The sequence below is a fragment of the Arachis duranensis genome, chromosome 1 (assembly GCF_000817695.3).
Source record: "Arachis duranensis cultivar V14167 chromosome 1, aradu.V14167.gnm2.J7QH, whole genome shotgun sequence".
Classification (NCBI taxonomy): domain Eukaryota; kingdom Viridiplantae; phylum Streptophyta; class Magnoliopsida; order Fabales; family Fabaceae; genus Arachis; species Arachis duranensis.
Window position 1 is genome coordinate 86,948,917 of NC_029772.3, and position 18,567 is coordinate 86,967,483.

The window sequence follows — 18,567 nt, forward strand, 5'->3', positions numbered from 1 at the left end:
ATTACAGAGAAAAGCTAGGCGTTCAAAACGCCAAGTAAAGAAGGAAAATTGGCGTTTAAACGCCAGCCAGGGTACCTGGTTGGGCATTTAAATGCCCAGTAAGGAAAGAAAACTGGCATTTAAACTCCAGCCAGGGTACCTGGCTGGGCGTTTAAACGCCCAAAACATACAGCTCTTGGGCGTTTAATGCCAGGATGACACAAGGAAAGGAATCTTGTTTTCAAATCAAATTTTTTCAAATCTTCATAATTTTTCAAATCAAATCTTTTTCAAATCAAATATTTTCAATCATATCTTTTTCAAAATCATATATTTTCAAACATATCTTTTTCAAATCATATCTTTTTCAAAATCAATTTCAAAATCTTTTCTAACTTCTTATCTTTTCCAAATTGATTTTCAAATCTGTTTCAATTAACTAATTATCTTGAATTTTCAATTTGATTTTCGAAAATTCTTTCCCCCCTCTCATCTTTTTCTGTTTAAACACAAACATTACTCCTCTATTGTCAATTCAAACTCCATCTCTCTTTGTGAGTTCAAAATTTTGCCTCCCTCTTTCTTCTATTCTTATTTTCCTCTGACACCTAAAAGGATCTCTATATTGCGACTAGAGGAGTCCATATTTTCTTTGTTTTCTTCTCTTTCATATGAGTAGGAACATAGATAAAGGCATACTTGTTGAAGCTGATCCTGAATCTGAAAGGACTCTGAAGAGGAAGCTAAGAGCAGCTAAAGCACAAAACTCTGAAGAGGACCTCACTAAATTTTTTGAAAAGGAAGCAGCAAAAGAAACAATTATGGCTGAACCAAAAAACAATGCAAGGAAGATGCTTGGTGATTTTACTACACCAACTTCCAACTTCTATGGAAGAAGCATCTCAATCCCTGCCATAAGAGCAAACAATTTTGAGTTAAAGCCTCAATTAGTTTCTCTACTACAACAGAACTGCAAGTTTCATGGACTTCCATCAGAAGACCCTTATCAATTCTTAACTGAGTTCTTGCAGATCTGTGATACTGTTAAGACCAATGGAGTTGATCCTGAGGTCTACAAGCTTATACTTTTCCCTTTTGCTGTAAGAGACAGAGCTAGAACATGGTTGGACTCACAACCTAGAGATAGCCTGGACTCTTGGAATAAACTGGTCACGGCTTTCTTAGCCAAGTTCTTTTCTCCTCAAAAGCTGAGCAAGCTTAGAGTGGATGTTCAAACCTTTAGACAGAAAGAAGGTGAATCCCTCTATGAAGCTTGGGAAAGATACAAGCAGCTGACCAAAAGTGTCTTTCTATGATAGTCTGTCTGAATTTTCCAAGATGTCACTGGACCACTCTGCAGGTGGATCTATTCACCTAAAGAAAATGCCTACAGAAGCTCAGGAACTTATTGAAATGGTTGCAAATAACCAGTTCATGTATACCTCTGAGAGGAATCCTATGAGTAATGGGACGCCTCAAAAGAGAGGAGATCTTGAAATTGATACTCTGAATGCCATACTGGCTCAGAACAAAATATTGACCCAACAAGTCAATATGATCTCTCAGAGTCTGAATGGATTGCAAAATACATCCAACAGTACTAAAGAAGCATCTTCTGAAGAAGAAGCTTATGATCCTGAGAACCCTGCAATGGCAGAGGAGAATTACATGGGTGAAGCCTTTGGCAACACCTATAATCCTTCATGGAAAAATCATCCAAATTTTTAATGGAAGGATCAACAGAAGCAAAGCTTTAATAATAACAATGGTGGAAGAAACAGGTTTAGCAATAGCAAACCTTTCCCATCATCATCTTAGTAATAGATAGAGCATTCTGAGCAGACTCCTTCTAGCTTAGTGATGAGCGGATAATTTATACGCTTTTTGGCATTGATTTTAGGTAGTTTTTAGTAGGATCTAGCTACTTTTAGGGATGTTTTCATTAGTTTTTATGCAAAATTCACATTTCTGGACTTTACTATGAGTTTGTGTGTTTTTCTGTGATTTCAAGTATTTTCGGGCTGAAATTGAGGGACCTGAGCAAAAATCTGATTCAGGCTGACAAAGGACTGCTGATGCAGTTGGATTCTAACCTCCCTGCGCGCTCTTAACGGCTTTGGAAAGTAGACATCAAGAGCTTTCCAGCAATATATAATGGTCTATACTTTATTCGAGTTTAGATGACGCAAACTGGCGTTCAACACCAGTTCCATGCTGCATTCTAGAGTAAAACGCTAGAAACACGTCACAAACTAGAGTTAAACGCCAAAAACACAACACAACTTGGCGTTTAACTCCAAGAGAAGCCTCTGCATGTGTAAAGCTCAAGCTCAGCCCAAGAACACACCAAAGTGAGCATCGGAAGTGGATTTCTGCACTAAGACTTATTTCTGTAAACCCTAGTAGCTAGTTTAGTATAAATATAACTTTTTACTATTGTACTAGGGGTCCTTTTCCCTATTTTCGAATTCATATGTCTTTTGTGGAGGCTGGCCATTCGGCCATGCCTGGACCATCACTTATGTATTTTCAACGGTGGAGTTTCTATACACCATAGATTAAGGGTGTGGAGCTCTGCTGTACCTCGAGTTTTAATGCAATTACCACTATTTTCTATTCAATTCAGCTTATTCTTGTTCTAAGATATTCACTGCAATTCAACATGATGGATGTGATGATCCGTGACACTCATCATCATTCTCACCTATGAACTCGTGACTGACAACCACTTCCGTTCTACCTTAGAACGAGTGAATATCTCTTAGATTTCTTAATCAGAATCTTCGCGGTATAAGCTAGAATTATTGGCGGCCATTCTTGAGAATCCGAAAAGTCTAAACTTTGTCTGTGGTATTTTGAGTACGATTCAGGGATTGAATGAATGTGACGAGATTCAAACTCACGATTGTTAGGCGTAGTAACAGACGCAAAAGAATCAATGGATTCTATTCCGACATGATTAGCCATGCTGTGACAAGAGCATTTGGACCATTTTCACTGAGAGGATGGGAAGTAGCCATTGACAACGGTGATGCCCTACATACAGCTTGCCATAGAAAGGATTATGAAGGATTGAAGGAAGGCAGTAAGAAAGCAGAGAATCAACAAGAACAAAGCAGCTTCATACACTTATCTGAAATTCCCACCAATGATTTACATAAGTATCTCTATCTTTATTTATGCTTTATTTATTATTATTTTTGAAAACCATTATAATCACTTGAATCAGCCTAACTGATATTTATAAGATGACCATAGCTTGCTTCATACCAACAATCTCCGTGGGATCGACCCTTACTCACGTAAGGTTTATTACTTGGACGACTAGTGCACTTGCTGGTTAGTTGTGCGAAGTTGTGAAGAATGTGAGTGAACCATAGTAGTGTGCACCAAGTTTATGGAGCCATTGCTAAGAATTGTTCGAGTTATGGAAAGAGTAAATCACAATTTTGCCTATCAAGTTTTTGGCACCGTTGCTGGGGATTGTTCGAGTTTGGACAACTGACGGTTCATCTTATTGCTCAGATTAGGTAATTTTATTTTCAAAAAGTTTTCAAAAATATTTCAAAAAAATCTTTTCTCTTTTTCGTTTTTCCAAAAATTAATTTTCGAAAAATTCAAAAAAAAATTAATAAAATCATAAAAACGAAAAATATTTTGTGTTTCTTGTTTGAGTCTAATGTCAATTTTCAAGTTTGGTGTCAATTGCATGTTTTTAAAAAAAATTGCATTTTTTCGAAAATTTCATGCAAGGTGTTCTTCATGATCTTCAAGTTGTTCTTGACAAGTCTTTTTGTTTGATCTTTAAATTTTCTTGTTTTGTGTTTTTTCGTTGTTTTTCATATGCATTTTTGCATTCATTGTGTCTAAGCATTAAAAATTTCTATGTTTTGGTGCCTTGCATGTTTTTCTTTTCTTGAAATGTTTTTTCAAAAATAAGTCTTGATGTTCATCTTGATCTTCAAAGTGTTCTTGGTGTTCATCTTGACATTCATAGTGTTTTTGCATGCATCATGTATTTTGATCCAAAATTTTCATGTTTTGGGTCATTTATATATTTTTCTCTCTCATCATTAAAAATTCAAAAATAAAAAAATAATCTTCTCCTTTTTTCTCTCATAAATTTCAAAAATTTGAGTTGACTTAGTCAAAAATTTTTAAAACATAACTATTTCTTATAAGTCAAGTCAAATTTTCAATTTTAAAAATCCTATCTTTTCAAAATCTTTTTCAAAAATCAAATCTTTTTCATTTTTCTTTTATGATTTTCGAAATTTAAAATTATTTTTCAAAATCTTTTTCTTATCTTTATTTCAAAATTTCGAAAACTTTACTAACAATTAATGTGATTGATTCAAAAAAATTTGAAGTTTGTTACTTTCTTGTTAAGAAAGGTTCAATCTTTAAATTCTAGAATCATATCTTTTAGTTTCTTGTTAGTCAAGTAATCAATTTTAATTTTAAAAATTAAATCTTTTTCAAAATATCTTTTTCAACTATATCTTTTTAAAATATCTTTTTCAAATCATATCTTTTTCAAAAATTTGATTTCAAAATATCATTTCTAACTTCTTATCTTTTCAAAATTGATTTTCAAATCTTTTTCAACTAACTAATTGACTTTTTGTTTGTTTCTTATCTTTTTTAAAACCACCTAACTACTTTTCTCTCTCTAATTTTCAAAAATTCTTCGCCCTTTTTCAAAATTCTTTTTTTTTTAACTAATTGTTTCAAATTTTTATTTTTATTTTATTCTTTTTCTTAATTTTCGAATTTTAACTAATAATTAAAATAAAAACAAAAATATTTTTCTTTTAAGTTAATTTTCAAAAACCCCTCTCTCTCATCTCTTTCTATTTATTCATTCATTTACTAACACTTCTCTTCATCTTAAAATTCGAACCCATTCTTCCTCTTTGAGTTCGAATTTTCCTCTTTTCCCTCTTCTATTCTTTTCTTCTTCTACTAACATAAAGGAATCTCTCTACTGTGGTAAAGAGGATCCCTATTATTATTTTCTGTTCCCTTCTTTTTCATATGAATAGGAGCAAGGACAAGGACATTCTTGTTGAAGCAGATCCTGAACCTGAAAGGACTCTGAAAAGGAAACTAAAAGAAGCTAAATTACAACAATCCAAAGACAACCTTACATAAATTTTCGTAAAGGAAGAGGAGATGGCAGCCGAAAATAATAATGCAAGGAGGATGCTTGGTGACTATACTACACCTACTTCCAAGTTTGATGGAAGAAGCATCTCAATCCCTGCCATTGGAGCAAACAATTTTGAGCTGAAGCCTCAACTAGTTGCTCTAATGCAACAGAACTGCAAGTTTCATGGACTTCCATCAGAAGATCCCTATCAGTTTTTAACTAAATTCTTGCAGATCTGTGAGACTGTTAAGACTAATGGAGTAGATCCTGAAGTCTAGAGGCTCATGATTTTCTCTTTTGCTGTAAGAGACAGAGCTAGAACATGGTTGGACTCACATCCTAAAGATAGCCTGGACTCTTGGGATAAGCTAGTCACGGCCTTCTTGGCTAAGTTCTTTCCTCCTCAAAAGCTGAGCAAGCTTAGAGTGGATGTTCAGACCTTCAAACAAAAAGATGGTGAATCCCTCTATGAAGCTTGGGAAAGATACAAGCAGATGACCAAAAGGTGTCCTTCTGACATGCTTTCAGAGTTGACCATTTTGGATATATTCTATTATGGTCTATCTGAGTTCTCTAAGGTGTCACTGGACCATTCTGCAGGTGGATCCATTCACCTAAAGAAAACGCCTGCAGAAGCTCAAGAACCCATTGACATGGTTACAAATAACCAATTCATGTACACCTCTGAGAGGAATCCTGTGAGTAATGGGACGCCTCAGAAGAGGGGAGTTCTTGAAATTGATGCTCTGAATGCCATATTGGCTCAGAACAAAATGTTGACTTAGCAAGTCAACATGATTTCTCAAAGTCTGAATGGATGGCAAAATGCATCCAACAGTACTAAAGAGGCATCTTCTGAAGAAGAAGCTTATGATCCTGAGAACCTTGCAATGGCAGAGGTGAATTACATGGGTGAACCCTATGGGAACACCTATAATTCCTCATGGAGAAATCATCCAAATTTTTCATGAAAGGATCAGCAAAAGCCTCAACAAGGCTTTAATAATGGTGGAAGAAACAGGCTCAGCAATAGCAAGCCTTTCCCATCATCTTCTCAGCAACAGACAGAGAATTCTGAGCAGAGCTCCTCTAACTTAGCAAATATAGTCTCTGATCTGTCTAAAGCCACTTTAAGTTTCATGAGTGAAACAAGGTCCTCCATTAGAAATTTGGAGGCATAAGTGGGCCAGCTGAGCAAGAAAATCACTGAAACTCCTCCTAGTACTCTTCCAATCAATACAGAAGAGAATTCAAAAAGAGAGTGCAAGGTCATTGACATAATCAAAATGGCCAAACCTAGAGAGGAAGGGGAGGACGTGAATCCCAATGAGGAAGACCTCATGGGGCATCTCCTAGACAAGAATGAGTTCCCTATTGAGGACCTAAAAGAACCTGAGGCTCATATAGAGGCCATAGAGATTCCTTTAAACCTTTTTCTGCCATTCATGAGCTCTGAAAACTATTCTTTCTCTGAAGAGGATGAAGATGTAACTGGAGAGCAAGTTGTTCAATATCTAAGAGCTATCATGAAGCTGAATGCCAAGTTATTTGGTAATGAGACTTGGGAAGACGCACCTCCCTTGCTCATTAGTGAACTAGATACATAGGTTCAGCAAACTTTACCTCAAAAGAAACAAGATCCTGGTAAATTCTTAATACCCTGTACCATAGGCACCATAACCTTTGAGAAGGCTCTGTGTGACCTGGGTTCAGGCATAAATCTTATGTCACTCTCTGTAATGGAGAAACTAGGAATCTTTGAGGTACATGCTGCCACATTCTCATTAGAGATGGTAGATAAGTCAATAAGACAAGCTTATGGAGTGGTAGAGGACGTGTTGGTAAAGGTTAAAGGCCTCTACATCCCTGCTGATTTCATAATCTTAGACATTGGGAAGGATGAGAATGAATCCATTATTCTTGGAAGACCCTTCCTAGCCACAGCAAGAGCTGTGATTGATGTTGACAGAGGAGAGTTAGTCCTTCAATTGAATGGGGACTACCTGGTATTTAAAGCTCAAGGATCTTCCTCTGCAACCATGGAGAGGAAGCATGAAAAGCTTCTCTCAATACAGATTCAAACAGAGCCCCCACAATCAAACTCTAAGTTTGGTGTTGGGAGGCCACAACCAAACTCTAAGTTTGGTGTTGAACCCCCACATTCAAACTCTAAGTGTGGTGTTGAGAGGTCCCAACAATGCTCTGAACATATGTGAAGCTCCATGAGAGCTCACTGTCAGGCTATTAACATTAAAGAAGCGCTTATTGGGAGGCAACCCAATTTTTATTTATCTATATTTTTATTGTTCTTTTATGTTTTATTAGGTTCATGATCATGTGGAGTCACAAAACAAATAGTAAAATTAAAAATAGAATAAAAAATAGCAGAAGAAACAGCACACCCTAGAGGAAGAGCTTACTGGCGTTTAAACGCTAGTAAGGAGCATCTGGCTGGCATTCAACATCAGAACAGAGCATGAATTTGGCATTGAACGCCAGAAACAAGCAGCAGTCTGGTGTTTAAATGCCAGGATTACACCCTAAGGAGAGCTGGCGTTAAACGCCAGAAACAAGCATGGAACTGGCGTTCAACGCCAGAAACACGCTGCAGACTGGCGTTAAACGCCCAGAACAAGCATAGAGCTAGCGTTTAACACCAGAAACAAGCATCAATCAGGCGTTAAACGCCAAGATTGCACACAGAGGGCATTTTACACGCCTAATTGGTATAGGAATGATAAATCCTTGACACCTCAGGATCTGTGGACCCTACAGGATCCCCACCTACCTCAACTCACCTTCTCTCTTCTTCACACAATCAAATAACACTCTTCCCTATCCATTCTTCCCCATAAACCCCACCTACCTTCAAATTCAAAATCTCTTTCCCACCCAAACCCACCCTAAATGACCGAACCACACCCCTCTCCCTCCACTATATAAACACCTCCATCCTTCTTCATTTTCACATAACACAACCCTCTCTTCTCCCCCTTAGCCGAATACACACCTCTCTCTCCCTCTCCTCCATATCTTCTTCTTCTTCTTCTATTCTTTCTTCTTTTGCTCGAGGGCGAGCAACATTCTAAGTTTGGTGTGGTAAAAGCATAGCTTTTTTGTTTTTCCATAACCATTGATGGCACCTAAGGCCAGAGAAACCTCAAGAAAGAGGAAATGGAAGATAATTGCTTCCACTTCTGAGTCATGGGAGATTGAGAGATTCATCTCAAGGGTCCATAGCTCAATAGTAGAGCATTTGACTACACATCAAGAGAGCCCACTCATGGATCTCAACAAGAGCATGAGGAATTCCCTCATCAAGAAATCCATGAGATGCCTCAAGGGATACATTTTCCTCCATACAACTATTGGGAGCAACTAAGGATAGGAGCACCAAAATCACTAGGGATGAAGCAATAAAGGCAAGGAAGAGACATAGAGGAGCTCAAGAACATCATTGGTCCTTCAAGAAGAAGATGCCACCATCACTAAGGTGGACTCATTCCTTGTTCTTATTTCTCTATTTTTTGGTTTTTATGCTATATGTTTATCTATTTTGTGTCTTTACTACATTATCATTAGTATTTAGCAACTATATCTTAAGGCTATGAATAAATTCCATGAATCCTTCACCTTTCTTAAATGAAAAAATATTTTTAATACAAAAGAACAAGAAGTGCATGAGTTTCGAATTCATCCTTGAATTTAGTTTAATTATATTGATGTGGTGACAATACTTTTTGTTTTCTGAATGAATGCTTGAACAATGCATATTTTTGATATTGTTGTTTATGAATGTTAAAATTATTGGCTCTTGAAAGAATGATGAAAAAGAGAAATGTAATTGATGATCTGAAAAATCATAAAATTGATTCTTGAAGCAAGAAAAAGCAGTGAAAAAGAAAAAGCTTGCGAAAAAAAAGTGGCAAAAAAAATATATAAAAGAAAAAGAAAAAACAAGCAGAAAAAGCCAATAGCCCTTAAAACCAAAAGGCAAGGGTAAAAAGGATCCAAGGATTTGAGCATCAATGGATAGGAGGGCCCAAGGAAATAAATCCAGGCCTAAGCGGCTAAATCAAGTTGTCCCTAACCATGTGCTAGTGTTTGTGGCATTTATGTATCCGGTGGTAATACTGGAAAACAAAGTGCTTAGGGCCACGACCAAGACTCATAAAAGTAGCTATGTTCAAGAATCAACATACGTAACTAGGAAAATCAATAACACTATCTGAACTCTGAATTCATAGAGATGCCAATCATTCTGAACTTCAAAGGAAAAAGTGAGATGCCAAAACTATTCAGAAGCAAAAAGCTACAAGTCCCACTCATCTAATTAGAACTAATATTCATTCATATTTTGGGATTTATAGTATATTCCCTTCTTTTTATCCTATTTGATTTTTAGTTGCTTGGGGACAAGCAACAATTTAAGTTTGGTGTTGTGATGAGCAGATAATTTATACGCTTTTTGGCATTGATTTTAGGTACTTTTTAGTAGGATCTATCTACTTTTAGGGATGTTTTCATTAGTTTTTATGAAAAATTCATATTTCTGGACTTTACTATGAGTTTGTATGTTTTTCTGTGATTTCAGGTATTTTCTGGCTGAAATTGAGGGACCTGAGCAAAAATCTGATTCAGGCTGACAAAGGACTGCTGATGTTGTTGGATTCTGACCTCCCTGCACTCGAAATAAATTTTCTGGAGCTACAAAACTTCAAATGGCACGCTCTTAACGGCATTGGAAAGTAGACATCCAGAGCTTTCCAGAAATATATAATGGTCTATACTTTGTTCGAGTTTAGATGATGCAAACTGGCGTTCAACGCCAGTTCCATGCTGCGTTCTAGAGTAAAACGCCAGAAACACGTCACAAACCAGAGTTAAACGCCAAAACACATCACAACTTGGCGTTTAACTCAAAGAGAAGCCTCTACACGTGTAAAGCTCAAGCTCAGCCTAAGCACACACCAAGTGGGCCCCGGATGTGGATTTCTGCACTAAGACTTATTTCTGTAAACCCTAGTAGCTAGTTTAGTATAAATAGAACTTTTTACTATTGTACTAGGGGTCCTTTTCCCTATTTTCGAATTCATATGTCTTTTGTGGAGGCTGGCCATTCAGCCATGCCTGGACCATCACTTATGTATTTTCAACGGTGGAGTTTCTACACACCATAGATTAAGGGTGTGGAGCTCTGCTGTACCTCGAGTTTTAATGCAATTACCACTATTTTCTATTCAATTCAGCTTATTCTTGTTCTAAGATATTCACTGCAATTCAACATGATGGATGTGATGATCCGTGACACTTATCATCATTCTCACCTATGAACTCGTGACTGACAACCACTTCTGTTCTACCATAGAACGAGTGAATATCTCTTAGATTCCTTAATCAGAATCTTCGTGGTATAAGCTAGAATTATTGGTGGCCATTCTTGAGAATCCGGAAAGTCTAAACCTTGTCTATGGTATACTGAGTAGGATTCAGGAATTGAATGATTGTGACGAGCTTCAAACTCGCGATTGTTGGGTGTAGTGATAGACGCAAAAGAATCAATGGATTCTATTCCGACATGATCGAGAACCGACAGATGATTAGCTGTGTTGTGACAAGAGCATTTGGACCATTTTCACTGAGAGGATGGGAAGTAGCCATTGACAACGGTGATGCCCTACATACAGCTTACCATAGAAAGGAGTATGAAGGATTGAAGGAAGGCAGTAAGAAAGCAGAGAATCAACAGGAACAAAGCAGCTCCATACAATTATCTGAAATTCCCACCAATGATTTACATAAGTATCTCTATCTTTATTTTATGCTTTATTTATTACTATTTTCAAAAACCATTATAATCAATTGAATCAGCCTAATTGAGATTTATAAGATGACCATAACTTGCTTCATACCAACAATCTCCGTGGGATCGACCTTTACTCACGTAAAGTTTATTACTTGGACTACCCAGTGCACTTGCTGGTTAGTTGTGCGAAGTTGTGAAGAATGTGAGTTAACCATAGTAGTGTGCACCAAGTTTTTGGAGCCATTGCTAATAATTGTTCGAGTTATGAAAAGAGTAAATCACAATTTTGCCTATCACTTAGCAAACATAGTCTCTGATCTATCTAAGGCCACTCTTAGTTTCATGACTGAAACAAGATCCTCCATTAGAAATTTGGAGGCACAAGTGGGCCAGCTGAGTAAAAGGGTCACTGAAACTCCTCCCAGCACTCTCCCAAGCAATACAAAAGAAAATCCAAATGGAGAGTGCAAGGCCATTGATGTAATCAAAATGGCCGAAACCTTGAAAGAGGAGGAGGATGAAAATTCCAATAAGGAAGACCTCAAGGAACGTCCACCATTCAGTAAGGAGTACCCTAATGAGGAACTAAAGGAATCTGAGGCTCATACAGAGACCAAAAGAAAAAGCAAGTAGAAAAAGCCAATAGCCCTTAAAACCAAAAGGCAAGGGTAAAAAGGATCCAAGACTTTGAGCATTAATGGATAGGAGGGCCCAAGGAAATAAAATCCAGGCCTAAACGGCTAAATCAAGCTGTCCTTAACCATGTGCTTGTGGCATGCAGGTCCAAGTGAAAAACTTGAGACTGAGTGGTTAAAGTCGTGATCCAAAGCAAAAAGAGTGTGCTTAAGAGCTCTAAACACCTCCAACTGGGGACTTTAGCAAAGCTGAGTCACAATCTGAAAAGGTTCACCCAGTTATGTGTCTGTGGCATTTATGTATCCGGTGGTAATACTGGAAAATAAAGTGCTTAGGGCCACGGCCAAGACTCATAAAACAGCTGTGTTCAAGAATCAACATACTTAACTAGGAGAATCAATAACACTATCTAAAATTCTGAGTTCCTATAGATGCCAACCATTCTGAACTTCAAAGGAAAAACTGAGATGCCAAAACTGTTCAGAAGCAAAAGGCTACAAGCCCCACTCATCTAATTGAGACTAAGTTTTGTTGATACTATGGGATTCATTGTATATTCTCTTCTTTTTATCCTATTTTGTTTTCAGTTTCTTGGGGACAAGCAACAATTTAAGTTTGGTGTTGTGATGAGCAGATAATTTATACGCTTTTTGGTATTGTTTTTAGGTAGTTTTTAGTAGGATCTAGCTACTTTTTAGGATGTTTTTATTAGTTTTTATGCAAAATTCATATTTCTGGACTTTACTATGAGTTTGTGTGTTTTTCTATGATTTCAGGTATTTTCTGGCTGAAATTGAGGGACCTGAGCAAAAATTTGATTCAGAGGCTGACAAAGGACTGCTGATGCTATTGGATTCTGACCTCCCTGCACTCAAAGTGGATTTTCTGGAGCTGCAGAACTCCAACCAGTGCGCTATTAACTGTGTAGGAAAGTAGACATCCAGAGCTTTCCAGCAATATATAATAGTCTATACTTTTCTCGAGTTTTGACAACGCAAATTGGCGTTCAAATGCCCCTTCTCTGCCCTATTCTGAAGTCAAAACGCCAAAACTAGCATAAAAGTTGGAGTTAAACGCCTAAACTGGCATAAAAGCTGGCGTTTAACTCCAAGGGAAGTCTCTACACGTGTAAAGCTCAGTGCTCAGCCCAAGCACACACCAAGTGGGCCCGGAATTGGATTTCTGCATCATTCACCTATTTCTATAAACCCTAGTAGCTAGTTTCATTATAAATATGATCTCTTACTATTGTATTTTCATATTTTGATCATCTTTTGATCTCTTGATCAAGTTTTGGGGGCTGGCCTCATGGCCATGCCTACCTTCACCACTTATGTATTTTTAACGGTGGAGTTTCTACACACCATTGATTAAGGTGTGGAGCTCTACTGTTCCTCGAGTATTAATGCAATTACTATTGTTCTTCTATTCAATTCATGCTTATTCTTCTTCCATGATATTCACTTGCACTTCAACTTGATGAATGTGATGATCTGTGACACTCATCATCATTCTCACCTATGAACGCGTGACTGACAACCACTTCTGTTCTACTTAAGATTGAGCGTGTATCTCTTAGCCTCCATTCCGAAAGATTGGAGTCTTCGTGGTATAAGCTAGAATTATTGGCGGCCATTCCTAAGATCCGGAAAGTCTAAACCTTGTCTGTGGCATTCCGAGTAGGATCTGAGATGGGATGACTGTGACGAGCTTCAAACTCGTGAGTGTTGGGCGTAGTGACAGACGCAAAAGAATCACTGGATTCTATTCTAACATGATCGAGAACCTACAGATGATTAGCCATGCGGTGACAACACATTTGGACCATTTTCACTGAGGACGGGAGGTAGCCATTGATGCCGGTGAAACCTGAACATACAGCTTGCCATGGAAAGGAGTATGAAGGATTGGATGAAGGCAGTAGGAAAGCAGAGATTCAAGAGGAATGAAGCATCTTCATATACTTATCTGAAATTCTCACCAATGAATTACATAAGTATCTCTATCTTTACTTTATGTTTTATTTATCTTTTAATTATGAAAACTCCATAACCCATTTGAATCCACCTGACTGAGATTTACAAGGTGACCATAGCGTGCTTCAAGCTGACAATCTCCGTGGGATTGACCTTTACTCACATAAGGTATTACTTGGACGACCCAGTGCACTTGCTAGTTAGTTGTGTGGAGTTGTGACAAAGTATGGTTCACGTTTGAGAGTACCAAGCCTATTGGCGCCATTGTTGATGATCACAATTTCGTGCACCAGAAGTTAATTAAGGATTCAGATTCTAGTCCACTTGACCAAATACAATCCTACCTTGATCCTAACCCTATTACAACCCTTAAAAGACCTCTTGATATGTGTATATGTGCATTAATTCTTTGTTGATTGGTAGAAGAAGAGCAAGCCTTAGAAAGCAAGATTAGTAGAGAATTGAGAGAATCAAACCTTAAACACCTGAGCGATTAGAGTGTATACACCTCCAGTGAAGTTTCGATGCTCGATTCCTTGTTCCCGGCTTTTGTGAGCTATTTTCTTTTGCAAGTTTACTTGTACCTTATTTTATGATTTGAATTAGTAAGATACAGTTCATATTTCTTCTTGAAGGATTTGTTTACTTTTCACCAAGTAGGTAAAAGCCTTTTGCATGTAGTTGCATTCATATAAGTAGGTTGCATTTCATACATCCTACCATTCCTCTTCACTCTTATAGTTTCTCTTGAGCTTAGCATGAGGACATGCTAATATTTAAGTGTGGGGAGATTCGATGCACCACTATTTCATGGTACATCTTGTGCTTAATTGAGTGGATTTTATCCACTAATCTTACAAACGTGTGCCTTATTATTGGTTATTGTAAATATTTGTTTTTGCTTATTTATTTGTTTTTGTTTTTAATTTTTATTAGCTACTATGAATTTTCATCCCTGTCGCTATGAGTTTGGTTCCAATGTTGTTGTAGGGAATGGAAGCTATAATGAGAACATGCATTAAGGTTAGGACAATCAAAGAAGGGAGGAGCCACAAGGATTTAATCAACCCTCTTGGCAACAACCTCCACCAACATACTATGACAAAGAGCCCTTCTAAGAGGCATACCAAGATAATGGCCTTGGTGAACACCCTCTTGATTATCAACAATCACCACCATATGCCTATGGACCCCCTCCTCAACATAACCCTCAACCCTACTCACAAGCCCCTTTTTACCATTCACCTTCATATGACCCTAACCTTATCCACTATGCCAACCACCATATGAGCCATACTTAGAACACCACCTCAATATACACCATCTCCACATCCTTATCAAGAGGAACCACCTCCGTTTTATGAGCCCTTTCTCCCAACAAATAAACCCTCCTATCCACCCCAAACCTCCATGGAGAACGGACTTACCTCTCTCATTAGTCTCACCTCTAAACTCCAAATCTTATATTCCGCCTGGACCAACCCTCTACCTCCAATATTCAACCCTCAAGCTTCACTGCACCACCACCCTCTGTGCAAGAATACCCATGTCCATCAACCCAAGAGCAACACGATCCCAATTATGCTAGTGACATGGAACAAGAGAGAAGAGATCGCCTTAGGGTCGCAATGGATCGGTTACATGCTGCCTTATTTCCAGAGGAGCAAGAGGAGGCCAAAAATGTGGAGGTAGGAGAGACCCTTGAAGATGAATGGGTACCTAAAGAAAGTTGTCATGGAAAGGAAATCATTAAGTTAGAGTACAATTTTATACTAAAACAACTGGACGAAGCGGTAAGCATTGAAGAGAATGAAGTGGTTTAAGACTTGGGAGATGCGGAACCTCCATGGAAAAGTCAAGTCATAGAGCCTCCTTCCAAGATGCTTGAAATTGATGTTGAGTACAACCTCCAAGGTATATCATGGTTGAAGACTTGGAAGAGGTTGATCAAGAGATAGAGATTCAAGAAGAAGAAGTATAACCTCACATGCCCTCGGTAAGCAATAAAGAAGAGATTGAATTGGAAGAAAGCTACCAATAGGAAGAGGTTGAGCTTGAAGAAGCTTGCAAAGAGGTGGAAGTTGTCAAAGAAGAGCACAAGAGAGTGGAGCTTGCAAGATCATCAAAAACACCTCCCCAAAGCCATTACTATCCAATACAACATTCAAGTGGGTCAAATTCCTATCCTTAACTTTTACTTTCCCACTTGAATATGGCTACTGGAGACGGATGGTCAACTTAGAGCTCTTTGTGGCATTAAGAGTAAGAGAAAGATGGTTAGTGGTAAGAACTGTCAAGCAAGGTTCAAAATGGTTGTGTGCTCAAAGTTTAAACGCCAAGGATGGTGTAGAGCTCAATTAAATGGGTCTAGAAAGTTGTTTGGCCACTTCAGTGAGAATTCAGACTGCTTGCCATCCGGTTGGAACAATGGTCATCAACACAAAGATAGGTGCAAAAGCAAGGTTTGGGACCCCAGAATTCATTCTAGCAATCAACGCTCTTGGGGCCTCGTCACTTGCTTCAACTTGCTTGAAGGCGTTATGCGCCTAGTTTAGGATCCCGGAGGCTATTGGAAGTACAAACATTGGTGGGGATTCCTGGAAGAGTTCAAGCGTAAGCCACCCTGACAAGGAGCTCACCAAATGACTAACTTAAGGAATTTAACTAAAAGTGCTAGGTGGGAGACAACCCACCATGGTATACTCGTTCCTTTTCTTTCTTAGTTTTATTTTGTTCTATTTTTATCAGTGTTCATTCATTCATTCTGCATCATCACTTGCATACTGCATCACAAAAAAAAGGAATCGACACGCCAGCGCCTAATGCGCGTCCGCGTCCTTTGTGGATGCGACATGAGTTAGATTGAAAAGAGAGTGGCGCAGGAGTTGGGCGAGAAACGTGCCTTAGGCACAATCCCACCCACATGCACGCGTACTTTACGCGTGCACGCCGTTTCCACTTTTGGCGACCCACGCGTCTGCACCCTTGGCGCGTCTGCGTGGTTGGAAAAATCAGCGTAAAACCCTGTTTTGGCCGAAAGTTGTGCTGGCCTCGCGCTGGATTCGCGCTAGAGGCACCGCCTTGATCACGTGTCCGCACACTGGACGCTTATGCGTCCTTTCACTTTTGCGCGAACCACGCGTCCGCATGCAGTACGCATGCGCGTCGCATGCACTGCCCAGTTTCGTCTTCTTCCTTCTTTCTCCCTACCTCTTTCTTCTTCCTTTCTCACTTTCTTCCCCTCCCCTCTCATCTTTATTCCCCTTCTATTCTTCTATTTGTTACATTTGCATACTCGCATTCATGGCATTTTAAGTTCATTGTTTCTTCTCCCTTTCTTTTCTATATTTGTTGTTCTCCCATTGGTGTTACAAATTTTCTTACTCAGCTGTTGCATATTTCTTGCATTATTTTGGGTGCCCCTTGACTTGGTTTCTACTTAGTTGCCATGCCCTATGCTTCTATTATTTTCTCACTTACATGTTGTAGCTACCATGAAGTTGAGAACCTTATTATTTAACACTAGCCCACATATATTTTATTTCTTTTCATATCTTTGCTTGTGGGTTCTCCCCCTTCCTTTTTCTCTTCTTTCAAGATGGCCACCAAAAGGGAAAAGGAAAATTTTCCAATTGGAGCAATAAACTAGTCTGCCGCACAATCTTTGGAGGAAAAGCATTAGTTGGAGCCACCAGTCCACTTGTACGTCTCTACATGCACCGAGAATGGTGCAATCTTTAAGTGTGGGGAGGTCGATACCTTCTGTGGGTTAGTTACTCCTTTTTCAACACCAATTCTTACTCTTCTTTGTAGTTAATTGCTGTATTTGCATGTTTGATTGCATGTTTGCTTGATTTTGTGCATATTCTACCACTGCTTGGTTGAAATAATGAATTCTTCTTCAAGAAACTTCTTATAGCATTTCACTAATTTGAATAAAATTTTTGTTAAACCTGTTTGAAGAAATATTATATCAGAACATGGTTTAGAGCTCAAACACACAAAACCAGAGAGATTTTGAGCCTAATTGATTGGTTGCATTTTATCAACCAATATCTTGTTTTGGTGTGTGTTCTCTCTAAAATTGTGATCTATATCTTGCTTAATTCTATATTTCCATGGTTTGATGTATGCATGCACTTATATAATTGAGGTCTTTGTTTCACTGTGCTTACATACTCATATGGCCTTACATTTTCATTATCCTTTGCAAACCAATTTGAGCCTATTTTACCCCATTTGTTCTTTATTTTAGCACATCATTAACTCTAGCGAAAAATAATAATGTGCCTAATTTGAATCCTTGGTTAGCTTACACTAGTAAAAGTGCTCACGAATTAAGTGTGGAGAAATTTGGATTGAAAATATTTGGTTTGAGAATTGGGTGTTGTATATTCTTGATAAAATGTGAAAAAGAATATTAACACATGTTTATGCATGCAATACCTTAATCATATGCATTGAGAAAGACAAAAGGAAAAAAAATAATACAAAGAAAAAAAAGAAAAAGAAAAGCAAAAGAGCAAATGCTAAAAGGGGACAAAATGCCCCAAAGTAAATGGCAATAGCAATGCATATGTACTGTACTCAAAATTTAGAATGCATGAATATGTGAAAAACACAGTTAATGGGTAGTTATTGATTTTATATTATGATTATATGGATTGTCCTAAGTTAGGTGAGAAGTTTAGGTTAATTAAAGATTCAGATTTCAATCCACTTGACCAAATACAATCCTACCTTGACCTTGACCCCATTACAACCCTTAAAAGACCTCTTGATATGGGTATCTGTGCATTAATTCTTTGTTGATTGGTAGAAGAAGAGAAAGCTTTAGAAAGCAAGGTTAGTAGAGAATTGAGAGAATCAAACCTTAAACACTTGAGTAATCAGAGTGTATATACTTCTAGTGAGGGTTCGAAGCTCGATTCCCTGTTCCCGACTTTCATGAGCTATTTTCTTTTGCAAGTTTACTTGTACCTTATTTTATGATTTGAATTAGTGAGATCCAGTTTATA

The 18,567-nt window shown here is 38.0% G+C and overlaps 1 non-coding gene across 1 annotated transcript; it reads right to left on the reverse strand.

The window, feature by feature from the left end:
* Window positions 1-5,547: 5,547 nt before the first annotated feature.
* On the reverse strand, window positions 5,548-5,655 carry LOC127742962 (small nucleolar RNA R71). The gene has a single exon (XR_008004306.1). It is a non-coding gene; the product is annotated as a small nucleolar RNA R71 (small nucleolar RNA).
* Window positions 5,656-18,567: the final 12,912 nt, after the last annotated feature.